The sequence below is a fragment of the Pristiophorus japonicus genome, chromosome 33 (genome assembly GCF_044704955.1).
Source record: "Pristiophorus japonicus isolate sPriJap1 chromosome 33, sPriJap1.hap1, whole genome shotgun sequence".
NCBI lineage: Eukaryota > Metazoa > Chordata > Chondrichthyes > Pristiophoridae > Pristiophorus > Pristiophorus japonicus.
In genome coordinates, this window is record NC_092009.1 from 5,304,628 (window position 1) to 5,327,668 (window position 23,041).

The 23,041-nt window shown below is 47.9% G+C and overlaps 1 non-coding gene across 1 annotated transcript; it reads right to left on the reverse strand.

Annotated features, from left to right (window-relative positions):
• Nucleotides 1–21,969: 21,969 nt before the first annotated feature.
• trnak-cuu (transfer RNA lysine (anticodon CUU)) lies at nt 21,970–22,042 on the reverse strand. The gene has a single exon. It is a non-coding gene; the product is annotated as a tRNA-Lys (tRNA).
• Between the last annotated feature and the right edge of the window lie 999 nt (nt 22,043–23,041).

The following is a 23,041-nucleotide window of genomic DNA, read 5'->3' on the forward strand; positions in this document are numbered from 1 at the left end:
AACTTTTCTCGAAACTAGATCTCACATCTGCGTATATGACGCAAGAACTGACCAAAGAGACTAAGCTACTCACCACCATCAACACACATCGAGGCCTTTTCATGTACAATCGATGCGCATTCGGCATCAAGTCGGCAGATGCTATATTCCAGCACAAAATGGAGAGTCTGCTCAAGTCCATCCCGGGGACGGTTGTATTTCAAGACAACATACTTATCACGGGCAGTGACACCGACTCCCATCTCTGCAATTTGGAGGAAGTACGAAGTCGATGGGATCGGGTAGGCCTAAGAGTTAAGACATCCAAGTGTCTGTTTCTCGCGCCCGAGGTTGAATTTTTGGGCAGAAGGATGCCGCTGATGGAATCTGCCCAACAGAATCCAAAACAGTATCAATTCGCTTGGCACCCAGGCCCGGAATGTCTCAGAACTGCGCGCCTTTCTCGGGCTACTCAATTACTTTGGGAACTTTATGCAGACATTAAGCACGCTGCTGGAGCCTCTGCATGTGCTACTCAGGAAGGGGTGCGATTGGTTTTGTGAGGAGACCCAGGAACGCGCCTTCAATAAGGCATGCAACCTTCTATGTTCGAACAGTGTTTTGGTTTTCTTTGATCCAGGTAAAAAGCTAGTTCTCACATGTGATGCGTCAGCGTATGGGGTCGGGTGCCTTTTACAACATTTCAATGATGCGGGTAAATTACAACCCATAGCTTCCGCCTCCAGGTCACTTTCGGGGCGGATCTCGGGTACTGTATGGTTGAGAGGGTGGCGCTCGTGTGCGTGTACGGTGTCAAAAAGATGCACCAATACCTTTTCGGGGCCAAGTTCGCGTGAGAAACTGACCACAAACCCCTCACGTCCCTGCTATCCGAGTGCAAGGCAAGAAACGCCAACGCCTCGGCGCGCATTCAGCGGTTGGCACTCATGCTAGCGTCTTACGACTATACAATAAGTCACAGACTTGGCACAGACACCTGTGCCGACGCGCTTAGCAGGCTATCACTGGCGACCACGGAAGGGTCCGACGAACAGGACTGTGAGATGGTGATGGCAATCAATGCCTTTGAATCCACAGGTTCACCCATGACGGCTCGCCAAATCAGAGCTTGGACGACCAGCGACCCAACGTTATCCTTCGTCAAAAGATGTGTTTTAACTGGTGACTGGGCAGAGACTCGTGATGCCCGCTCCGAGGAGATCAAACCTTTCCATAGGCGCATGCATGAACTATCACTACAGGCAGACTGCCTGAAATGGGGCAGCCGAGTAGTTATGCCCTTGCGAGGTAGACAGCGTTTGTCCCGGAGCTCCACTGCGAGCACCCAGGGATCGTCCTGATGAAGGCCATAGCCATATCTCACGTCTGCTGGCCTGGCATTGACGCGGACTTGGAGCTCTGCGTCCGTCGATGCACCATTTGTGCCCAACGCAGTAATACCCCCAGTGAGGCCGCCCTAAGCCCTCGCCATCGCACACCAAACCGTGGTCGCTGGTGCATGTAGACTATGCGGGCGCATTCATGGGCAAAATGTTCATCGTAGTCGTCGATGCATTTTCAAAGTGGATCGAATGCACCATTTTAAACTCGAGCACCACCTCTACCATTCAGGAGAGCCTTAGGACCATGTTTGCTACGCCCGGAATCCCTGACATATTGCTCAGTGATAATGGTCCGTGCTTCAACAGCGCAGAATTTCAAGATTTCATAGTTGACCACGGCATAAATCACGTTCAGACGGCACCATTCAAGCCGGCCTCCAATGGCCAGGTGGAGCGAGCAGTGCAAATCGTGAACCAAGAATGCTAAAAATCCAAGGTCCCACGCTACAGAGCCGCGACTGTTGCTGACATACAGACCTCGTCCACATTCGTTGACTGGGGTTCCCCCCGCGCAACTATTGATGAATCGAACCTTAAAGACGAGACTCCCTTTAATCCTCCCAGATAAGCATGAAATTGTCGAGGCAAAGCGCCGGAAGCTAACTGAGTACGATGACCGAAATTTGAGGGGGAGGTGGAATGTGATAGAGGACAAATTGTTTGTGCTGACCTATGGCCGGGGTCCCAAATGGTTTGCAGGGACAGTAACAGATAAGGAAGTAAACAGGCTACTGTGGTACAAATGGACAATGGCCAAACCTGCCGGACGCATGTAGGCCAAGTAAAAAGTAGATTCACTGATAACACTGCAGAACCAGAGGCAGACTACAAATTGGAACTCACACCACACCTGGTGGACAGACAAAGGGAACAACCTGATAAAAGGGCAGTCTCAAAAGACAGCCCAGGCGAGATACCAGCAATCACACCGAAAGAAAAATAGGCACCAAGGCAAACAACTGAACCACAACTAAGACGCTCCACGCGAGAGCGGAGACCACCTGAGAGACTGAACCTATAAAGAGAATAATACCTTGGGGGAGGGTTATGTTAGGTATCTCACATTACTATATATAACTGTACCTTACCATGCTATACATGACTGTAACTAGATATGACCTGTAACCAAAGCGTACTTTACCACCAGGGTGCACTTGCAGGAGACACTGCATATCTGTTCCACACAGGTATATAAAGGCAGGTCTCAGGCAAGACTGGCACTTGAGAGCTGTGAAATAAAGGTGCAGGTCCAGAGTGACCTTGACTTCAGCAGGTGTCTCGTGCATGTCTGTGCTGCAAGGGTCAGGATTTTACAGGCAGAGGAAACGTTTCGGGCACACACACCTGGTGCTGAAGTTTGTTCATTCTTTTGTAGACCATCAATCATATATTTTGCTCTGAGCATGTGAGGAACTTTTATCCCGATCTCATTGGGTTTAATTTTGGTAATCTGATGCTGAAAGTGGAGATGTTTCCGCAGTGTAATGGTTAACACATTCGCCACACACGCGAAAGCACCTCAGGGAGAAATATTTTCTGGAGCTTTATCATGCATGTTCAGAGGAGAGTTTGTTCTTCTGTAAAAGGTCAAGAGATCATCAGAACGTAAGAGTTAGGAACAGGCGTCAGGTATTCGGCCCATTTTCAAGTTTTCAAGATCTTTCCGCCCGGTTTCGGACCGAGGACCTTTCGTGTGTGAGGAGAATGTGATAACTTCTACACTACGGAAACACTATGGTCGAATCTATCGTAGGATAAAACCACAGCTCTAACCTACACAGCTAGCCGAGAATTAGGAACTTGTTTTAAGAAAATAGAATAAGGGTGCTATATTTAGGAAGGCTGCAAGTGCCTTTTCCACGTCTGTGGAACCTTTTCCATGCCTCGGGAACCTACTATCAGCAAGGGCAGACATCGATGACGAGTTCCAACACCGCCTCCAGTGTGCCAGCACAGCCTTCGATCACCTGAGGAGGAGAGTGTTTGAAGACCAGGACCTCAAATCTGGCACCAGGCTTATGGTCTACAGGGTGGTGGTGATACCTGCCCCGCGGTATGGCTCCGAGACATGGACTATTTACAGCAGACATCTCAAATCACTGGACAAATAAATACCAGGGCTGTCTCCGCAAGATCCTGAAAATCCCCTGGGAGGACAGACGCACCAACATCAGTGTTCTCGCTCAGGCCAAAATCCCCAGCATTGAAGCACTGACGTCACTCGACACGCTCCGCTGGGCAGGCCACATTGTCCACATGCCCAACATGAGACTCCCTAAGCAAGCGCTCAACTCAGAACTCCGACACGGTAAGAGAGCCCGAGGTGGGCAGATGAAACGTTTCGGGCACACCCTCAAAGCCTCCCTGATAAAATGCAGCATCCCCAGCGGCACCTGGGAGTCCTTGTTCTTCGGGTTGAGTTGCCTCTGCTGCGTGATCCATGCCGGATCGATCATCCTCTGCCACGTGGTTTGTCACAGCACGTTTGCACATTCACTGGAGGTGCCCCATCATTGTGCAGCCTTTGCAAACGTAGTGCTTGAATCGACATTGATGGGCACGATGATTAACCCCGCAGCACCAACACGGTGCTCATAGATTCACATTCACCCCCGATGGCGCACTCTGAGCCATCACAGGTCTTGCAGCCACAGACGTTTCGGCCCTGCCATATGCAGTTCGGACTGCTAGCGACATCATTTTATGCACAGTATTTGCCGGTGAGCTTCGATGTTGAGAAGGTATCTGTTTGGTGTTATCGTCCGTGGCCATGTATGTCTGGGCGATCGCGATGGCCCTGCTCAGGTCTAGGGTTTCAGCAGCCAGCAGCTTTCGAAGAATGACCTCGTGGCTGATGCCCAGCACGGAAAAGTCCCACAGCATTTGCCCCAACGCAGCTGCAAAATCGCAAGTTCCCGTGAGGTGTCTCAGGTCGGTGACATAATCCCTGGAGCGATGGTGCGTGTAAAAACGATATCTGACCATGAGGATACTCTCCTTCGGCTTGAGGTAGTCGCAAACCAGTGTGCACAAATTTCAATATTCCTTCTCCGTTGGTTTTGTCGGTGTGAGCAAATTCTTGATGAGGCTGTATATTTTAGGTCCACAGACGGTGAAGAGAACCGAACTGTGCTTGGCCATGTTAGTGTCTCCTTCCAGCTCGTTGACCACAAAGTACTGGTAGAGCTGCTCGTCGAAGGCTTCCCAATCCTCACCCTCGACGTATCTCTCTAATATTCCAACAACAGCCATGGTTGCGTGAAGGTTCGTATTCTGTTACTCGTCGCCAATTGTTGTGTATAGAAGAACTCCCCGAGGCTGAGTACTGTGACCTAAACTTAGTGTGACCTTAGTCTTCTTTATTCCAACTCCAGAGTTTCTGAACAACATGGCAGCCCACCTTTTATATTGGCCCTGTGTGGGCAGGTGACCATTAGGACTCCAACAGTCGCGCCCTCTGGTGGCAAGTATTACAGAGTTACATACATCACATAATTGTTATCGTTAAGAAGCTATAATTCCAATGAAAGCCTATATCGTGCGAAATGAGCCTGTTTGTAGGACAAGGCTACATATCAGGAAGGAGTGTAGTTAGATGACAAGGGAAGTGATACTCTGATTATAAGTTTGATGAATTAAAGAGTAAATGCTGGAATCAATGAGCACGCCAGGCAGCATCTGTGGAGAGAGAAACAGAGTTAACGTTTCAGGTTAATGACCTTCCATCAGAAGTTGGGCAGTTGTGTTCGGTAATACTATTAAAAGTTTCAATTGTCACGTAGCAGGGGTAAGGAAAATATATAAAATGTGGCATTTGGAACAGATAGTTTAGAATCCGTTTAATGTTTGATCAATTTGTACACCGACCTGGGAAATGTAACGTGTTTGAGTTCTTCGGCTAACATTCGCAAGGTTTGGGTGTAAGTACTGTTGTTAAGTGTATGTTTAATTATTGTCTGCTTAATAACTCTGACATTTAAGGTTACGGACCCTATTACTGCACTGCGCGTGTTCCAGCTCTGTTTGGAGCACCACTTCAATCCGTTGCTTACAGGGACAGTTGGATTAACCGTCTCTTTGTTTGGTGAAATTTCAAAGATTGAAAGCGGCGCACCTCAATCTGGTCACCGACTCACTAACCGCTACACGCTGCTCCCGTGAGATGGAAGCCCAGTTACTGTTTCAAGCTTGAACGCAGGTACAAGCAGAACTCATTCATAGAAAGTCCAAGTCCCTGAGGCATCTGATTATTTGCACCGAACTCCTTCGCAAAGAGTTGCAGTTCGTGTGGGGTGATTCGGGCACATCTTTCCCCACACGACAACACTTCAAACATAACTCAACGGCTGTAAAGCGCTTTGGGGCGTCATGAGTTCCTGAAAGGTGTTGTAGAAATGCAAGTTCTTCTTGCAAAAGTTCGATGCAATTTCAAAATTCTTGGCTGAATTGAGGGCTCGTCCAGGATTTGAACCCGGGACATCTCGCAAAATTTAAGTAACAACCCCAAAGCAAGAATCATATCCCTAGACCAAAGAGCCAACTGTTTAACGAATGTGTAGATAAGGTGTAACCATTATTGAAGCATTTTTCGTCTGTTGCTGTTCTTGATCGAAGGAGCACATGAGACGGAATCAGTGACTTTGCTTTTTCGACCTGTCTTCTGAAGCACCGCACTGTTCCACTCCGACAGTCAATGAGCTGTTGGGACATCAGTGTATCCAGGCTGCAAGTGGTCACCCCGAGCGCAGCAGAGGGGTTTCTTCATTAGTTCTGGGTGGGGACAGTATATTTCCCCTTCTCTCTTCCTCTTGTCAATATCTCTGTGCTTTGGTTTCTCTATTTATTCCCCTGTCTCAGTTTCTAGTGTTTAAAAGGGAACAAAAGATGAAATGATTGTCACTGTGGAACAATTTCTCTCACTCAAAGTTAGACCCACTAACGTTGCACCATGAGGTCTAGGTAGGTAGCCGTTGATAATCAGGTTCATATATAAATATATATAAATATATCGGCATGTATCGTAACTGTTCCCTGGTGGTCGAGGGGTTAAGATCTGGCGCACTAACCTGGTTTCAATCCTCGATCAATTCATCGCATAAAAATAATTGAGGTCTGTGAGACGATTAATAATTGCTGTAATCACCATGAATATCAGTACTGTCATGTATCTCACACTACTGTACATAACTGGACCTTACCATGCCATACATAACTGCAACCAGAGATGACCTGTAACCACAACCTTACCTTACCACCAGGGGTGCATTTGCAGGAGACACTGGATACCGTTCCCAGACAGGTATATAAGGACAGGTCTTAGGCAAGTGTGGCATTCGAGAGCTGTGTAATAAAGGTGCAGGTCCTGAGTGACCTTGACTTCAATATGTGCCTCGTGTGAGTCTGTACTACAGGGTCAGGACTTTACAGTGGCGAAGAGTTACGGGATTACAGAATCCACAGAATGGCGACCAACGTCTCAAATGTAAAATACAATGCTGGAGATAATTGGGAGGACTTTATAGAAAGGCTCCAGCAAAGCTTTGTAACCAAAGACTGGTTCGCAACAATAAGGCAGACAAGAGATGTGTCCAGCTCTTGACCTGCTGTGGCTCGAAAACATACGCTTCAATGAAGGATCTGCTGGCACCCGAGAAAGCAGCAAGCAAGTCGTTTGAAGAATTGAGCACACTGGTAAGAGACCACCTGATGCCAGCAAGCAGCCTACACATGTTAGCTACCTCGGACCCGTGCCAATAGTCCCCGTACACCGAGCACAGGCTCAGGAAAACCCCGGGGGTTCATTGGGCCTGCCAGCAACATTGAACAAGTGCCCGGTCTGAAACTTTCCAGTGTAATAACTTGCAACTGGAACATCTAACAGTCAGGTTGGCCGAGCGGTCAAAAGCGCTGCGTTCAGGTCGCAGTCTTTTCTGGAGGCGTGTGATCAAATCCCACTCCTGACATTTAGTATTTTTAATTACAAACTCATTTGTTTGGACACCACTCTCAAGTGCTTTGGGACATCCATTGAACTTAATAAAATGACCCCACTTCAATTGCAAACAGTGATATCAAAGTTACTTCCCAAACCGGGAATCGATTAAGGGTGGCTGTAACGAAAGGAATGTTTTTGTGAAGCATTGAAAGGTGCCCTCGAAATGTCTCGCACTGCTCATTTCAAAACACGGTTATAATTTGTTTGAGTGCAAAAGAAGGCAGGCTCGAAGGGCCAAACGGCCGACTCCTGCTCCTGATTCTTGTGTTCTTATACAGAGCACAGAACAAATGATTAAATGATCAACTCTCCCTCAGTCGCATTTCTTTCATTGTGCAAAATAATTTATGGGTTAATTAATGATGTTTTCCTGTGAAAGCAACATAAAAATTTAAGGAAAATAAATCGGCCAACGTGGGGCTTGAACTCACAACCCTGAGATTAAGAGTCTCATACACGACCAACTGAGCTAACCCGGACGGCTTAAGTTGCGTCTTCCTGTCGCTGATCGCTGCCAGGGGCTTGTTGGCTCCGCACCATGGGTTTATCTCGAACTTCAAACCTCGAAACTGGTTCTCCTGATTTCCAAGCCACTTGCATTGCGGAACCTTCATTTCGAGGAACATCTCCAGCTCAATGTATAGGCCTCGTGGCGGAACGGTCGTGTGTCTTACTTTAGATCCGAAAGTTGTGTGTTCCAATCAGGTCGGGGTCACTGTTCTGTCAGGCATTTTTTTTCCAGAATTAATATTTTTTTTTGCTGTTTGGCAATAACCAGACCCTTGCTCCAAGGTCTCTCTCACTATTTCCCCGGTGTCAGGCAGAGATACGCCTGCTGTCCTCATTTATTTCATGTGACAGGAGACAAAAGTTCAAAATCAACCTGCAGGTGGCCACACACAGCACTGAATAGTCAGGGTGGCCTGACTATTATCCCTACCACAGTGGACAACCTCATATTTCATACATTATACTCCATCTGACAAATTACTGCCCAGCCACTGAGCCTATCGATATCGCTTTGCAGATTGTTTGTGTCCTTCTCACAACTTGCTTTCCCACCGATCTTTGGATCATCTTGGCTACATTACCAACATGCAGAGCACAGAACCAATTATTGACCGACTGACTTTCCGTCAGTTTGCATTTATTTCATTGTGCAAAAGCAGATTATCGATTCATTAACGATGTTATACCATGAAAGCAAAATAAAAGTTAAACGAAAATAATTTGCACACTTGAAAGGAATATTTTTGGTTGGTGCAGTTCTGGTCAGAGAAATGTTGTGAAAGGAACTTTTTGCAGAGAGAGGGATAGAGTATTTCAGCTTATTGCTGCACACTTCTCTCTGGGCATAGAACTAGGCACCAGTTTCTTCTCGTGTAGCAGTTATCACATTTGCCTCACACGCAAAAGTTCCCCGGTTCAAGCCTGGGCCGAAACATTATTTCTGAAACAAAAACTGGTTTTAAATGTTCATTGTTCATGTGACAATGGCCTCCTTCCGTGCTGCAAACTTCTCTGATTCCATGATGAGCAACGAACATTTATAACCAGTCTCCTAAAATACAGAGTATGTAAAATCAGAAAGTGAATAAAACTTCCTCAATAATTCAAGTTTCACAAATTATTAAAATTAAGTTGTTGAAGTTTCGACTGTCCCTCAGTGATCATGTTCGCATTTCTTACAATCTGCTAAACAATGCTATCGGTTAATACCAGCAGATACAAGCCGCATTTCAAACCCGGAATCAACTTTTTCATTGTTCACCCTTCCCAGTTCAACTGCACAGATGGTTATTTATACTCCATCCCAGAAACTCAAATCCAACTTCTGACATTCCTTATTTCGAATTACCAACTCATTTGTTTTGACACCACTCTGAAGTGCTTTGGGTCATCTGCGTAATTTAATTAAATTACTTCACTTTAATTAAAAACGGTCGTAGCAAAATTACTTATCCAACTGTGAATCGAACCCCGGTAGCTGTCGTGATCAGAATGTTTTTGTGAAGCATTTAAATATGCTCTCTAAAAATCTCGCATTCCTAATTTACAAATAGGGTTACCATTTGTTTCAGTGTGAAAGAAGGAGATTGAAAATGACAACAAAAACACCAGGCAGCGACGACATTAAGAAAAATTCAAACTTTTCACAAAGTTGGTTTTACGAAGTAACGGCTGAGCTAAAGTTGGCACTAACCAGTCCCATCAGAATTTTAAATGTTTCTATGAGGTCCCCGCTCATCCTTCTAAATTCTAATGTATAAAGGCCCAGTTGATCCAGTCTCTCCTCATATGTCAGTCCGGCTTGCCCCTTATCCTTAGACTGTGTCCCCTGGTTCTGGACTTCCCCAACATCGGGAACATTCTTCCTGCATCTAACCTGTCCCGTCCCGTCCAAATTTTAAATGTTTCTATGAGTTCCCCTCTCATCCTTCTAAACTCCATTGAATACAGGCCCAATTGATCCAGTCTCTCCTCATATGTCAGTCCTGCCATCCCGGGAATCAGTCTGATGAACCTTCGTTGCACTCCCTCAATAGCAAGAAGGTCCTTCCTCAGATTAGGAGACCAAAACTGAACACAATATTCCAGGTGGTGCCTCACCAAGTCCCTGTACAACTGCAGTAAAAACTCCCTGCTTCTATACGCAAATCCCCTCGCTATGAAGGCCAACATACCATTGGCCTTCTTCATCGCCTGCTGTACCTGCATGCCAACTTTCAATGACTGATGAACCATGACACCCAGGTCTCGTTGCACCGCCCCTTTTCCAAATCTGCCGCCATTCAGATAATATTCTGCCCTAGTGTTTTTGCCCCCAAAGTTGATAACCTCACATTTATCCAAAGTGTACTGCATCTGCCATGCATTTGCCCACTCGCCTAACCTGTCCAAGTCACCCTGAAGCCTCCGAGCGTCCCCCTCACAGCTCACACCTCCACACAGTTTATTGTCATCTGCAAACTTGGAGATATTACACTGTTACATGTTCATTACATGTTACAATGAACATTCTTAATTAGACACCTCTAGTAAAGTGCGTGCAATGGGCAATGATTCAACAATTAACATAAGTACGCAAGTAGCAGGAGTCGGCCATTCGGCCCCTCGAGCCTGCTCCACCATCCAATAATATCGTGGCTGTTCTGATCCTGCACGTCTGCTCTTTTTATACTCCTCTCGAGTTTCTGCAGTGTCGAGTTCTCGCTATCTGTCCTAAGCTTCCCTTTTTCCTTTATCTTACCCTGTGTGTCCCTTGAGGAAATTTTATCCCCCATCTGACTTTACTCACTCTGTGTTTTAGGAGACTGGTTTAAAATGTTAATTGCTCATCATGGAATCATGAAATTTACAGCACGGACGGAGGCCATTCGGCCCATCGTGTCCGTGCCAGCCGACAAACAGCTCCCCAGCCCAGACCCACTTTCCAGCTCTCGGTCCGTAGCCCTGTAGAGTACGGCACTTCAGGTGCACATCCAAGTACTTTTTAAATGTGCTGAGTGTTTCTGCCTCTATCACCCTTTCAGGCAGTGAGTTCCAGTGATTTCCCCTCGAATCCCCTCCAAACCGTCGACCAATTACTTTAAATCTGTGCCCCCTGGTTGTTGCCCCTTTTCTAAGGGAAACAGGTCCTTTCTGTCCACTCTATCCAGGCCCTTCATAATGTTATACACCTCAATCAGGTCTCCCCTCAGCATCCTCTGTTCCAAGGAAAACAAACCCAGCCGATCCAATCTCTGCTCAGAGCTAAAATTCTCCAGTCCGGCAACATCCTCATAAACTTCCTCTGTATCCTCTCCAGTGCAATCACGTCCTTGCTGTAATGTGGTGAACAGGACTGCATGCAGTACTCTAGCTGTGGCCGAACAGTTCAAGAATAACCTCCCTGCTCTTGTATTCCAAGCCTCTGTATAATCGATCTGGACAGGCAGCCTATACTGTCGAGAGGTGATCATGGGAGGCTGAGCCATCGTGGAATCGGAAAGGAGGAAGCTCTCTGCTGATCAACATGCAGTCACCCAAAATTCCTCATTCTTTAGGCGGGACTGTGTTACTGTAAGTTGGGGTGGATTCGTGAAAGAGACCATGTCATTACTGGCTTGCAACAAAATCTATTTACCCAACGTGGGGCTCAAACCCCCAATCCTGAGATTAAGAGCTTTATGTTTGACCAATTGAGCTAGCTGGGCTTGGCAAAGCTATGGATCATTGTTGTATCTCAAATGTTGCGAGTGGATTGATGATTGAAATAATGATTGAGTATCTCACAGACTTGAATTATTTTTGCCAACTTGCCATCGGGAACATTCTTCCTGCATCCTCGTGAACCTTGTCTGAACTGCCTACAATGTAAGTATATCCCTCCTTAAATATGGAGACCAAAACTGTTAGCATGTCTTTCATTGTGCAAAAGTAGATTAATTCTCGTGAAAGCAACATAAAAGTTTAAGGAAAATAATTCAACCGACGTGGGTCTCGAACCCATGACCCTGAGCGTAAGAACCTCATGTTCTCCCGACTGTGCTAGCCGGGCTTCTTAACATCTCTCCAGTCAATCCCCTTCAGTTAGTGTTCAATGGTGATCCCAGGCTGTTGATGGCGGGGGATTCGGCGATGGTAATGCCGTTGATCGCCGGGCCTGCTGAAGTTGCATCTTCCTGTTGCTGATTGCTGCCAGGCGCCTGTTGGCTCCGCCCCGTGGGTTTATCTCGAACTTCAAACCACGAAACAGGTTCTCCTGAATTCCAAGGTGTGTACGGAGATCAACCATCAAAAGCTCTGTCATTAACCACAGGGGGTCCGCCAATTTTCTGATAGCAATGCGCTTTCAGTCCTTGTCCTTAAAATTGCGGACGTGTAAATTGGGGAGTTTAATGACTTTGAAAGGAACATTGTTGTTTTGTGCAGTTCCGGTCAGAGAAATGTTTGTGAAAGGAACGTTTTGCAGAGAGAGGGATTGAGCGCTTGTTGGCGGAAACATTTTTGAAATGAAAACTTGTGGACGATATAATGGAATAAGAGCAGTCCGGGGTACATTGTCACATTATGCAAGCTATCTCGGACCCGGACCAAAGCTCCCCGTACACCGAGCACAGGCTCAGGAAAACCCCGGGAAGAGGATATCCCGGTCACTGGGCCTTCCAGCAACACTGAACAAGTGCCCGGTCTGAAACTTTCCAGAGTAATAACTTGTAACTAGAGCATCCAACAGTCTCTTGGGATCCCTTGGAACTTCAGGTGATGCGCTCCCTGGTGGTGGAACATGGGAGTGCATGCTTTACAGAGACACAACATAACTCCCTCGCCAAAGTCAAAGTAAAAAGTTTTTACATGTTGAGGCGGTCTGGAGCTTTTCTTTCCCTGGTGGACGACCTCGGTACAAATGTCTGTTCTGGTGTGTTGGCTGTGCCCTCGCTGGGCTGGTGTGTTGTTAGCCCTGCAGGGCTGCTGGGTGTGTCTGGACTTGCTGGGCTGTTGGGTGTGATGGGTTCGATTTCCTGGTCCGTGGTGGTGTCGTTTATCCTTTGGGTGTGTGTTGCGGGTTCGAAAAAGGTGGTGTCTGCTGTGGTTGTTCAGGGCAGCCTGTGAACCACAGCCACGTTTGGTCCAGGTGCTTTCTGCAAATTTATCCATTGTCGAGTTTGACGACAAACACCCTTCTCCCTTCTTCAGCGATCACCGTGCCCGAGGTCCACTGGGGACCATGGCCATAGTTTAGCACATACACAGGGTCATTCAGATCAAGTTCCCGTGACACAGTGGCGCGACCATCATTTACATTTTGTTGCTGACGCCTGCACTATATCTGATCATGCAAGTTGGGGTGGACCAGCGAGAGTCTGCTTTTAAGTGTCATTTTCATGCGTAGCTCAGCCGGGGGCACCCCTGTGAGCGAGTGGGGTCTCGTGCTATAGCTGAGCAGTACTCGGGACAGGCGGGTTAGGAGTGAGCCTTCTGTGACTCGTTTGAGGCTCTGTTTGATTGTTTGTGCTGCCCGCTCTGCCTGCCCATTGGAGGCTGGTTTAAACGGGGTCGAGGTGCTATGTTTGATCCCAATGCGGGTCATGAATTCTTTAAATTTGGCACTGGTGAAATATGGCCCGTTGGCACTGACCAGAATGTCACGCATGCCGTGCGTGGCAAACATGGCCCTCAGGCTTTCAATGGTGGCGGTGGCGGTGCTTCCCGACATTATTTCACATTCAATCCATTTTGAAAAATCATCCACCACCACCAGGAACATTTTACCAAGAAATGGGCCTGCATAGTTGACATGGATCCTCGACCCTGTTCTGGAGGCCAGGACCACAAACTTGGTGGTGCCTCTGTGGAGGCGTTGCTCAACTGAGCACAAACACTGCATTGCCGTACACAGGACTCGAAGTCAGAGTCGATACCGGGCCAGCACATGTGGTATCTCGCTATCGCTTTCATCATTACTATACCCGGGTGTGTGCTGTGGAGATCCGAGATGAACGTCTCCCTGCCTTTTTTTGGCAGCACTACGCGGTTACCCCACAACAGGCAGTCTGCCTGACTGGACAGCTCGTCCTTTCGCCGCTGGAACGGCTTGATTGGCTCTTGTATTTCAACGGGGATGCTGGCCCAGCTCCCATGCAATACACAGTTTTTTTTACTAGAGACAGCAGAGGATCTTGGCTGGTCCAAGTCCTAATCTGGCGGGCCGCAAAAGGTGATTTATCATTTTCAAACGCTTCCATGACCATCAACAAGTCAGCGGGCTGCGCCCCCATCAATAAGTTTGCAGGCTGCGCCATGTCTAACCCTGTGGTGGGCAATGGTAGCCGACAGAGCATCCGCAACATTCTCAGTGCCTGGCCTGTGGTGGATTTTCTAGTTATACGCTGAGAACGTGAGTGCCCACCTTTGTATGCGGGCTGAGGCATTAGTATTTATCCCCTTGTTTTCAGCGATCAGGGATGTGAGGGGCATGTGATCGGTTTCCAGCTCAAATTTGAGGCCAAACAGAAACTGATGCATTTTCTTGACCCTGAACACACACGCTAATGCCTCTTTCTCAATCATGCTGTCGGCCCTCTCGGCCTTAGACAAGCTCCTGGAAGCATTGGCGAAAGGTTGCAACTTCCCCGCAATGTTAGCTTGTTGTAATACACACCCGACTCCGTACGACGACACGTCACATGTTAGCACAAGTCTTTTACACGGGTTATACAATACAAGCAGCATGATGGAGCATAAAAGGATGCTGGCTTTGTCAAAAGCAAACACTTGTTTTTTTTTCCCCATACTCAATTCTCACCTTTGTGCAATAACACATGTAGAGGCTCTAAAAGTTGCTTAACCCCGATAGAAAGTTACCAAAATAGTTGAGGAGTCCAAAGAACGAGCGCAGCTCCGTGATGTTCTGTTGCCTGTGCGCGTTCATGATAACATCTTTATTGGCGTCTGTGGGCCGAATGCCGTCCGCCGTTATCTTTCTCCCCAAAATCTCCACTTCTGTTGCCATGAAGACGCATTTCGACCTCTTCAGCCGCAGCCCTACGCGATCCAGTCGATGGAGGACCTCCTCCAGGTTTTGTATTTGTTCGGCTGTGTCCAGACCCAAAACCAATATGTCGTCCTGAAAGACCACCGTGTGTGGTACCGACTTGAGTTGGCTCTCCATGTTTCTCTGGAAGATAGCTGCAGCCGACCGAATTCCAAACGGGCATCTGTTGTCGCTGAACGGTCCCTTTTGCATGTTGATGCAGGTGAGGCCCTTCAAAGACTCCTCCAGCTCCTGCGTCATGTAGGCCGAAGTCAGCTCAAGCTTGGTGAAAGCCTTGCCTTCTGCCAGCGCGCCAAATAGGTCGTCTGTCTTAGGTGGCGGGTATTGGTCCTGTAGCGAGAAACGATTAATGGTTACTTTATAATCGCCGCAAACCCTGACGGTGCCATCACTATTGAGCACTGAAACAATCGGGCTGTCCCACTCGCTGAATTCCACTGGGGAGATGATGCCCTCGTGTTGCAGCCTGTCCATCTCGATTTCCCCTCTCTCCTCATCATGTGAGGTACCGCTCGCGCGTTGTGGTGAATGGATCGTGCCTCTGGGACCAAGTGGATCCGCACGTTCGCCCCGGAAAAGTTTCCAATGCCTGGCTCAGAAAGGGAAGGAAATTTGTTCAGAACTTGGGTACATAAGGCCTCATCGATATGTGATAGCGTTCGGATGGTATCCCAGTTCCAGCGGATTTTCCCCGCCAGCTCCTTCCAAGCAGTGGGGGACATCGCCCGGGACAATCCAGAGTGGCAGTTCGTGCACCGTGCCCTCGTAGGTGACCTTGACCATGGCGCTGCCCAGGACAGTGATAAGCTCTTTGGTGTACATTCTCAGTTTCATGTGGATGGGGCTTCGGGCTGCTCTGAATGCCTTGTTGCACCACAGTCTCTCAAACATCTTTTTACTCCGGATGGATTGGATAGCGCCAGAGTCCAGTTCCATGGTTGGGGGTAAGCCATTCAATTTTACATTTAGCATTATAGGTGGACATTTCGTCGAAAATGTGTGCACCCCGTGTACTTCAACATCTGCCTCCTCTCTCTGAGGCTCGAAATTGCTTTGATCCACCATGGACCGATATTCCTCTGCCACATGGTGGTTCGCAGCTTTTCCAGAGCTTGCAGCATATTCGCAAGCTCGTTGGAGATGCCCCATTGTTCCACAGCTCTTGCAAACATACCCTTTGAAGCGGCATGAATAGGCTGAATGGAAGCCTGCACAACGCCAACAAGTTGTGAATTGCCTTGCACTCATCCTTTGTTGGGGGCACTGACTCATCTGGGTCACCTGAGGCCTGCTGGCAGTTGCAGACTCGTGGGTTCTGCCCTGTACATTTCTGCTCACAAACGCAGTTCCAGTTAATTTATGAACATTGCTAGAACTTGTGTGCTGAGAGATTTGTTTGGTGTTATCACTGGTGGACATAAATACCTGTGTTATCACAATGGCCTTACTGAGGGTCGGTGTCTGTACAGCTAAAGTTTTTCGTAGGATGGTCTCGTGGCCGATGCCCAGTACAAAACAGTCTCTGAGCATTTGCTCCAGGTAGCAATAAAACTTCACATTATCCTGCAAGTCGCCTTCGCTCCGCGATGTAACTCGCCACTTCCTGACCTTCAGATTGCTGCCACGTGTAGAACAGATACCTCGCCATAGCACGCTCTCCCTCGGGTTAAGATGCTCCCGAACCAGTGTACACAGCTCCTCATACGATTTGTCTGTGGGTTTCACCGGAGCCAGAAGATTCTTCATGAGACTGTATGTCTGAGCCCCACAGACAGTGAGGAGGACAACTCTCCTTTTTGCAGCACTTCCTTCTCCGTCCAGCTCGTTGGCTACAAAGTACTGGTTTAGCCATTCGACATAGGCTTCCCAGTCCTCACCTTCCGAGAATTTCTCCAGGATGCCCACAGTTTGCTGCAAGTTTGTGCTGGATTCATATACTCGTCGCCAGTTATTGTGTTCCTAACACAGATGATGCTGCACATGGGAGGTTAAAGTAACATTGCCTCAGTCTTTCATAAGACACGCCAGACTGAGGAACTGGCCGTAGGGGCCGGCTTATATACAGTGCTCCCAAATGGTGCTGGGATCCCTTGGGACTTCAGGTGATGAGCTCCCTGGTGGCGGAACATGGGAGTGCATGCTTTACAGATATACAACACATACGTTGCCTCAACTTTGATTTCTGCCATCATCCCTTGTGTTTAACCTTCGCCGCACCTCCGCCACGATCTCTCACCGTTCCTCCATCACGATCTCACACCGTTCCTCCACCACGATCTCTCACCGTTCCCCCAGCACGATCTCTCACCGTTCCTGCACCACGATTTCTCACCGTTCCTCCGCCACGATCTCTCACAGTTCCTCCACCACGATCTTTCACAGTTCCTCCATCACGACCTATCACCGCTCCTCCACCACGATCTCTCACCATTCCTCCGCCATGATCTCTCACCATTCCTCCACCACGACCTCTCACCGTTCCTCCACCACGATCTCTCACCGTTTCTCCACCACGATCTCTCTTCTCTCCTCCACCACGACCTCTCACCGTTCCACCACCACCATCTCTCAACTTTCCTCCACCACGACCTATCACCGCTCCTCCACCACGATCTCTCGTCACTCCTCCCCCACGATCTCTCACCGTTCCTCCAACACGATCTCTCGCCGTTCCTCGACCAGGACCTCTCACCGTTCCTCCACCACGATCTCTCACCGCTCCTCCACCACGATCTCTCACTGTTCCTCCACACTGACCTTCCCGCTCCTCTGCTGTACCTGGGTCCGCCGATGTTCCTGCCCACGCACCAAACGGCGACCTGGGTTTTGATGACGTGCAGCACTGGACCAAGGCCTCGCTCTGTCAATCCCGTGTGGTGGCTGGTGTGCAATGGTCACACAACGTTAAAACAATCCACCCACAGGCATCTTCCACCCTTTGATTGGAGTTCAGAACTGGAACATCGGGTCCTTCATTGAATCACCTGTGAACCCATGTGGAATTAAGCCTTCCTCGGTCGAGGACCCGCCTATTATGATGATGATGATGATGTGTGGGTCCTTACCAAATGCCTGCTGGAAACCATCAGATTAAATCTAGTAAGACCCGTCCCTTGATTCAGTTTTCACTGACCTTGCCTTAGGAAGGCTATATTGGCTTTGGAGGGAGCACTGTGTCGGATTTCCAGAATGATACCTGGATTCCAAGGTTTAAATTAAGATATGAGATTACACCCACTGGAAATTAGAGGGTCGAGCAGTGATTTGATCAAAATTTTCAAGATAATAAGGGAACAGCTAGAGTAGATAGAGAGAAATGATTCCCGCTGGTTGGGGAGTCCCAGACTAGTGGCCATAGTCTAAATATTAGAGCCAGATGTTTCAGGAGTGAAATTCGGAAACATTCGAACACACACAGGGTGGGAGAGGTTAGGAACTCCCTTCTGCAAAGGTCAGTTGGTGCTGGGTCAGTTGTTCATTTTACATCTCATTTTGACCAAACGTATTAAGGAATATGGGCCAAAGGCGGGTATATGGAGTTTGCTCACAGACCAGCCATGATCTCATTGAATGGCGGAACCGGCTCAAGGGGCTGAATGGACCTCCTCCTGTTCCTGTGTAACAGGCTTGAGGGGCTGAATGGCCTCCTCCTGTTCCTGTGCAACAGGCTCGAGGGGCTGAATGGGCCTCCTGCTGTTCCTGTTTATCAGGCTCGAGGGGCTGAATGGGACTCCTCCTGTTCCTGTGTAAAAGGCTTGAGGGGCTGAATGGCCTCCTCCTGTTCCTGTGCAACAGGCTCGAGGGGCTGAATGGGCCTCCTCCTGTTCCTGTGTAAGGCTCGAGAGGCTGAATGGGCCTCCTCCTGTTCCTGTGCAACAGGCTCGAGGGGCTGAATGGGCCTACTTCTGTTCCTGTGTAACAGGATCAAGGGGTTGAATGGGCCTCCTCCTGTACCTGTGCAACAGGCTCGAGGGACTGAATGGGCGTACTCCTGTTCCTGTGTAACAGGCTCAAGGGGCTGAATGGGCCTATTCCTCTTCCTGTGCAACAGGCTCGTGGGGCTGAGTGGGCCCACTCCTGTTCCTGTGTAACAGGCTCGAGAGGCTGAATGGGCCTACTCCTCTTCCTGTGTAACAGGCTCGAGGGGCTGAATGGGCCTCCTCCTGTTCCTGTGTAACAGGCTCAAGGGGCTGAATGGGCCGCATCCTGTACCTGTGTGCAAGGTCTGGGAAACAAAGGGAGGTGATATGAGAAAACATAAACGAAATGGTATTGTGTTAAAAGGGAAGCAGAAGGATTGAGTGATTTACACACAGAAATCTTTGAAGCTGGGGAGATAAGTTGCTAAGTTGTTTAAAAAGAATACAGGGCCCTTGGCTTGAAATGTAGTGAAATAGAGGACACCAGCGAGGAAGTTATACCATACATTTTCAATCCCGGTTTAGGCCTCAGTTGGAGAACTGTTTACAGTTCTGAGCACCACAATTTAGGAAGGATATCAAGGCATTGGAGAGAACGTAAGAAATATATCAGAAACATTTTCTATTGGTGTTGAAGACACAAACACAGGCATTCATCGAGAATGAACCTGCAGGTGACCACACACAGATTAAAGAGCCAGAGAGACCGAAAGAATCGGGAAACACCGGCAAATAGACAAGAGATATTGAAAAGGACTGAAATCATTGTGCGATCAGAAAATTGACGGCCCAGCTGTGGTTAATGACACGGCTTTTGATGATTGATCTCCGTACAAGCCTTGAAATTCAGGAGAACCGGTTTCGTGGTTTGAAGCTCGAGATAAACCCACAGCGCGATGCCAACAGGCGCCTGGCAGCAATCAGCGACAGGAAGATGCAATTTATGCAGGCCCGGCTAGCTCAGTCGGGAGAGTATAAGACTCTTAATCTCCGGGTCGTGGGTTAGAGCCCCATGTTGGGTGAATTAGTTTCCTTAAACTTTTATGGTGCTTTCCCAGGAAAACATCATAAATGAACCCAAAATCTTCTTTTGCACAATGAAAGAAATGCGAACTGAGGGAGAGTTGATCATTTAATCATTTATTCTGTGCTCTGCAAAAGAAAACAAGAAACAGGAGCAGGAATCGGCCATTTGGCCCTTCGAGCCTGCCTTCTTTTGCACTGAAACAAATTATAACCGTGTTTTTAAATGAGCAGTGCGAGATATTTAGAGGGCAAATTTCAATGCTTCACAAAACCATTCCTATCGCGACAGCCAACCAGGGTCGGTTCCCAGTTTGAGAAGTAACTTTGATATCACTGTTTGTAATTGAAGTGGGGTCGATGGATGTCCCAAAGCACTTCAGAGTGGTGTCAAACAAATGAGTTTGCAATTAAAAACACTGAATGTCAGGAGTGGGATTTGAACCCAAATTTCCAGAGGAGACTGTGAACTGAACACAGCACCTGAGGCCGCTTGGCCATCCTGACTGGTGGAAGTTTCAGATACAAGTTATTGCTCTGGAAAGTTACAGACCGGGCACTTGTTCAGTGTGACTGGAAGGCCCAGTGACCACGATATTCTCTCCCCCGGAGTTTTCCTGAGCCTGTGCTCGGTGTGTGGGGAGCTTTGGTCCGGATCCGAGGTCGCTTGCATCATGTGACAATGCACCTCAGACTGCTCTTGTTTCATTTTATCGCACATAAGTTTTTGGTTCAAAAATAATATCAGAAGTGGGACATGCACCCACATCTCCAGAGGAGACAATAATCTGAACACAGAACGGCCATCTTGCCGATTCAGTGCTGTGTGTGGCTACCTGTATGTTGATTTAGAACTTTTGTGTCCTGTCACATGAAATAAATGAGGGCAGCAGGCGTATCGCTGCCTGACACCCGGGAAACAGTGAGACAGACATTGCATTGTGATCAGGTTTAATCACAGCAAAATCTGCTGTCAGGAGCTGAAAAGGAGGAAGAGCTGAAAAAACACAAGAAAAAAGCTAAGAAATGTCAGCAATTGTGGTAAACTCTTAAATGTGTTTCGTGCTCGTTTCGTGGTGCGGTGCTCACAGAGGGAGCCCAGATTCAGAAAGTAACTCTTTCATTCAAAATCTTTAAAATAATGACATGCAACTAATTAAACTGTGTGTCGGTGGATGGGGATGGATGAAGATTATTTGTTTTATTCCCCACTCATTAACCGACAGCGTTTTTTTGTAGAATTGCTGCTGAGGGACAGTGGAAACTTCAATATCTCAACTTTAATTATTTAAGGATTTTGAATCATTGATGAAGTTTTATCCCCTATCTGACTTTACTCACTCTGTATGTTGGAGACTGGTTAAAAATGTTCAGTGCTCATGCGACAAGGAACCTGGGGCGACTTTTGTTCAATTTATTTCACAGCAAAAATAGTCTCCAAAATGATGTTTCCACCCGTGCTCGAACCAGAGACCTTTCGCGTGCAAGGCAAACGTGATAACCACTACACTGCAGTTAAAGTAAACTAAGGTATAAAACCAGAGCTTTAACCTACAGAGCTGGCCGATACTTCAGGAGCTGGTTTTACGAGAATAGAATGATGGTGCTATATTTCGGAAGGCTGTGAGTTTGGCAGGAATTGATCTCGGGTTTCACAGACTTTACACATCGGAACAGGAGATGGCCATTTAGCAGCGAGTGGTTAGGATCTGGAATGCACGGCTTGAAAGGGCGGTGGAGGCAGACTCAATCTTATCTTTCAGACGGGAGTTGGATAAGGGTCTGAGGGAAAAACAATTGCAGAGCTACAGAGAAAGAGCGGAGGAGTGGGACTCGCTGAGAGTCGGCACGGGCTCGATTGGCCGAATGGCCTTCCGTGCTGTAACCATTCCATGATTCGATAAGTTAGTGGCACATTTCATAGTGTGGGTGGGAGCACAACATTGCAAGGGGACATGGATTGAGTCGGCAAAACTAGAGGCATCTGATTCAGGAGATTCGTGGCGCGCTGAAATTTCGGAGTTCAATGACTTTGAAAGGAACATTTTTGTTTTGTGCCGTTTCGGTCAGAGGTTTTCCATGAAAGCAACATGAAATGAAAAGAAATACAATCGCCCAACGTGGGGCTCGAACCCACGACCCTGAGATTAAGAGTCTCATGCTCTACCGACTGAGCTAGCCAGGCTTCTGTCCAACGCGGGTTTTTATCACTCATTGCAGCCAGGCGCCTGTTGGCTCCGCCCCAGATGTTGAATCTTGCTGTTGAAGAACTGCCAGGGTCTTCTTGAATGGTGAACCAGGCTCGAGGGGACGAATAGCCAAATCGGCCCCGAATCCTTACGTGTTTATGATTAGCTCCTTCAGGGTAAACGAGCCAAAGGAGTACAGCGGAAACGTTACAAGGACACCCTCAAAGTCTCCCTGGTAAAGTGCGACATCACCACTGACACCTGGGAGACCCTGGCCGCAGACCGCGCGAGGTGGAGAAAGTCCATCCGGTAGGGCGTTGAGCTCTTTGAGTCTCCACGCAAGGAGCATGAAGAGACCAAACGCAGGCAGCGGAAGGAGCACGCGGCAAACGAGTCCCACCGACCCCTTCCCTCGACGTATGTCTGTCCCACCTGTAACAGGGTCTGTGGCTCTCCTATCGGAATGTTCAGCCATCAAAGGACTCACTTTATGATGGAAGCAAGTCCTCCTCGATCCCGAGAGACTTCCTCTGATGGTGTCTATGATTTGTGGTACACTGCGGAAACATCTCCACTTTCAGCACCAGATTACCAGAATTAGACCCAATGGCGACGGCACAAAAGTTCCTCATCTGCTCAGAGAAAAATATATCGTATGACAATAGAATTTTATGAATTAATTAATGATGTTTAAATCAATGCTTCTTTTTTTTTTGCATAGGAGATGCATAAAGATGTGTAAAATAGATGAACTATTTTTTTATAAGGTTTTGAACTAAAAGTACAATTTCCCTGACCACAAACCGCGGCGGTGAGAGCACTAAATCCTAACCACTGGACCATCAGGGAACTCAGTTTGGACACAGAAGCAGTGGTTTTGTCGAGGTTCACATCGAGCAGCTTCGTAACACAGGACTCTGTGCTCTATGGGCTATTAGGAAGAACACACACATCACCTGTTGCTGGAGGGCTATCAACTCAATCAAAGTGACCAC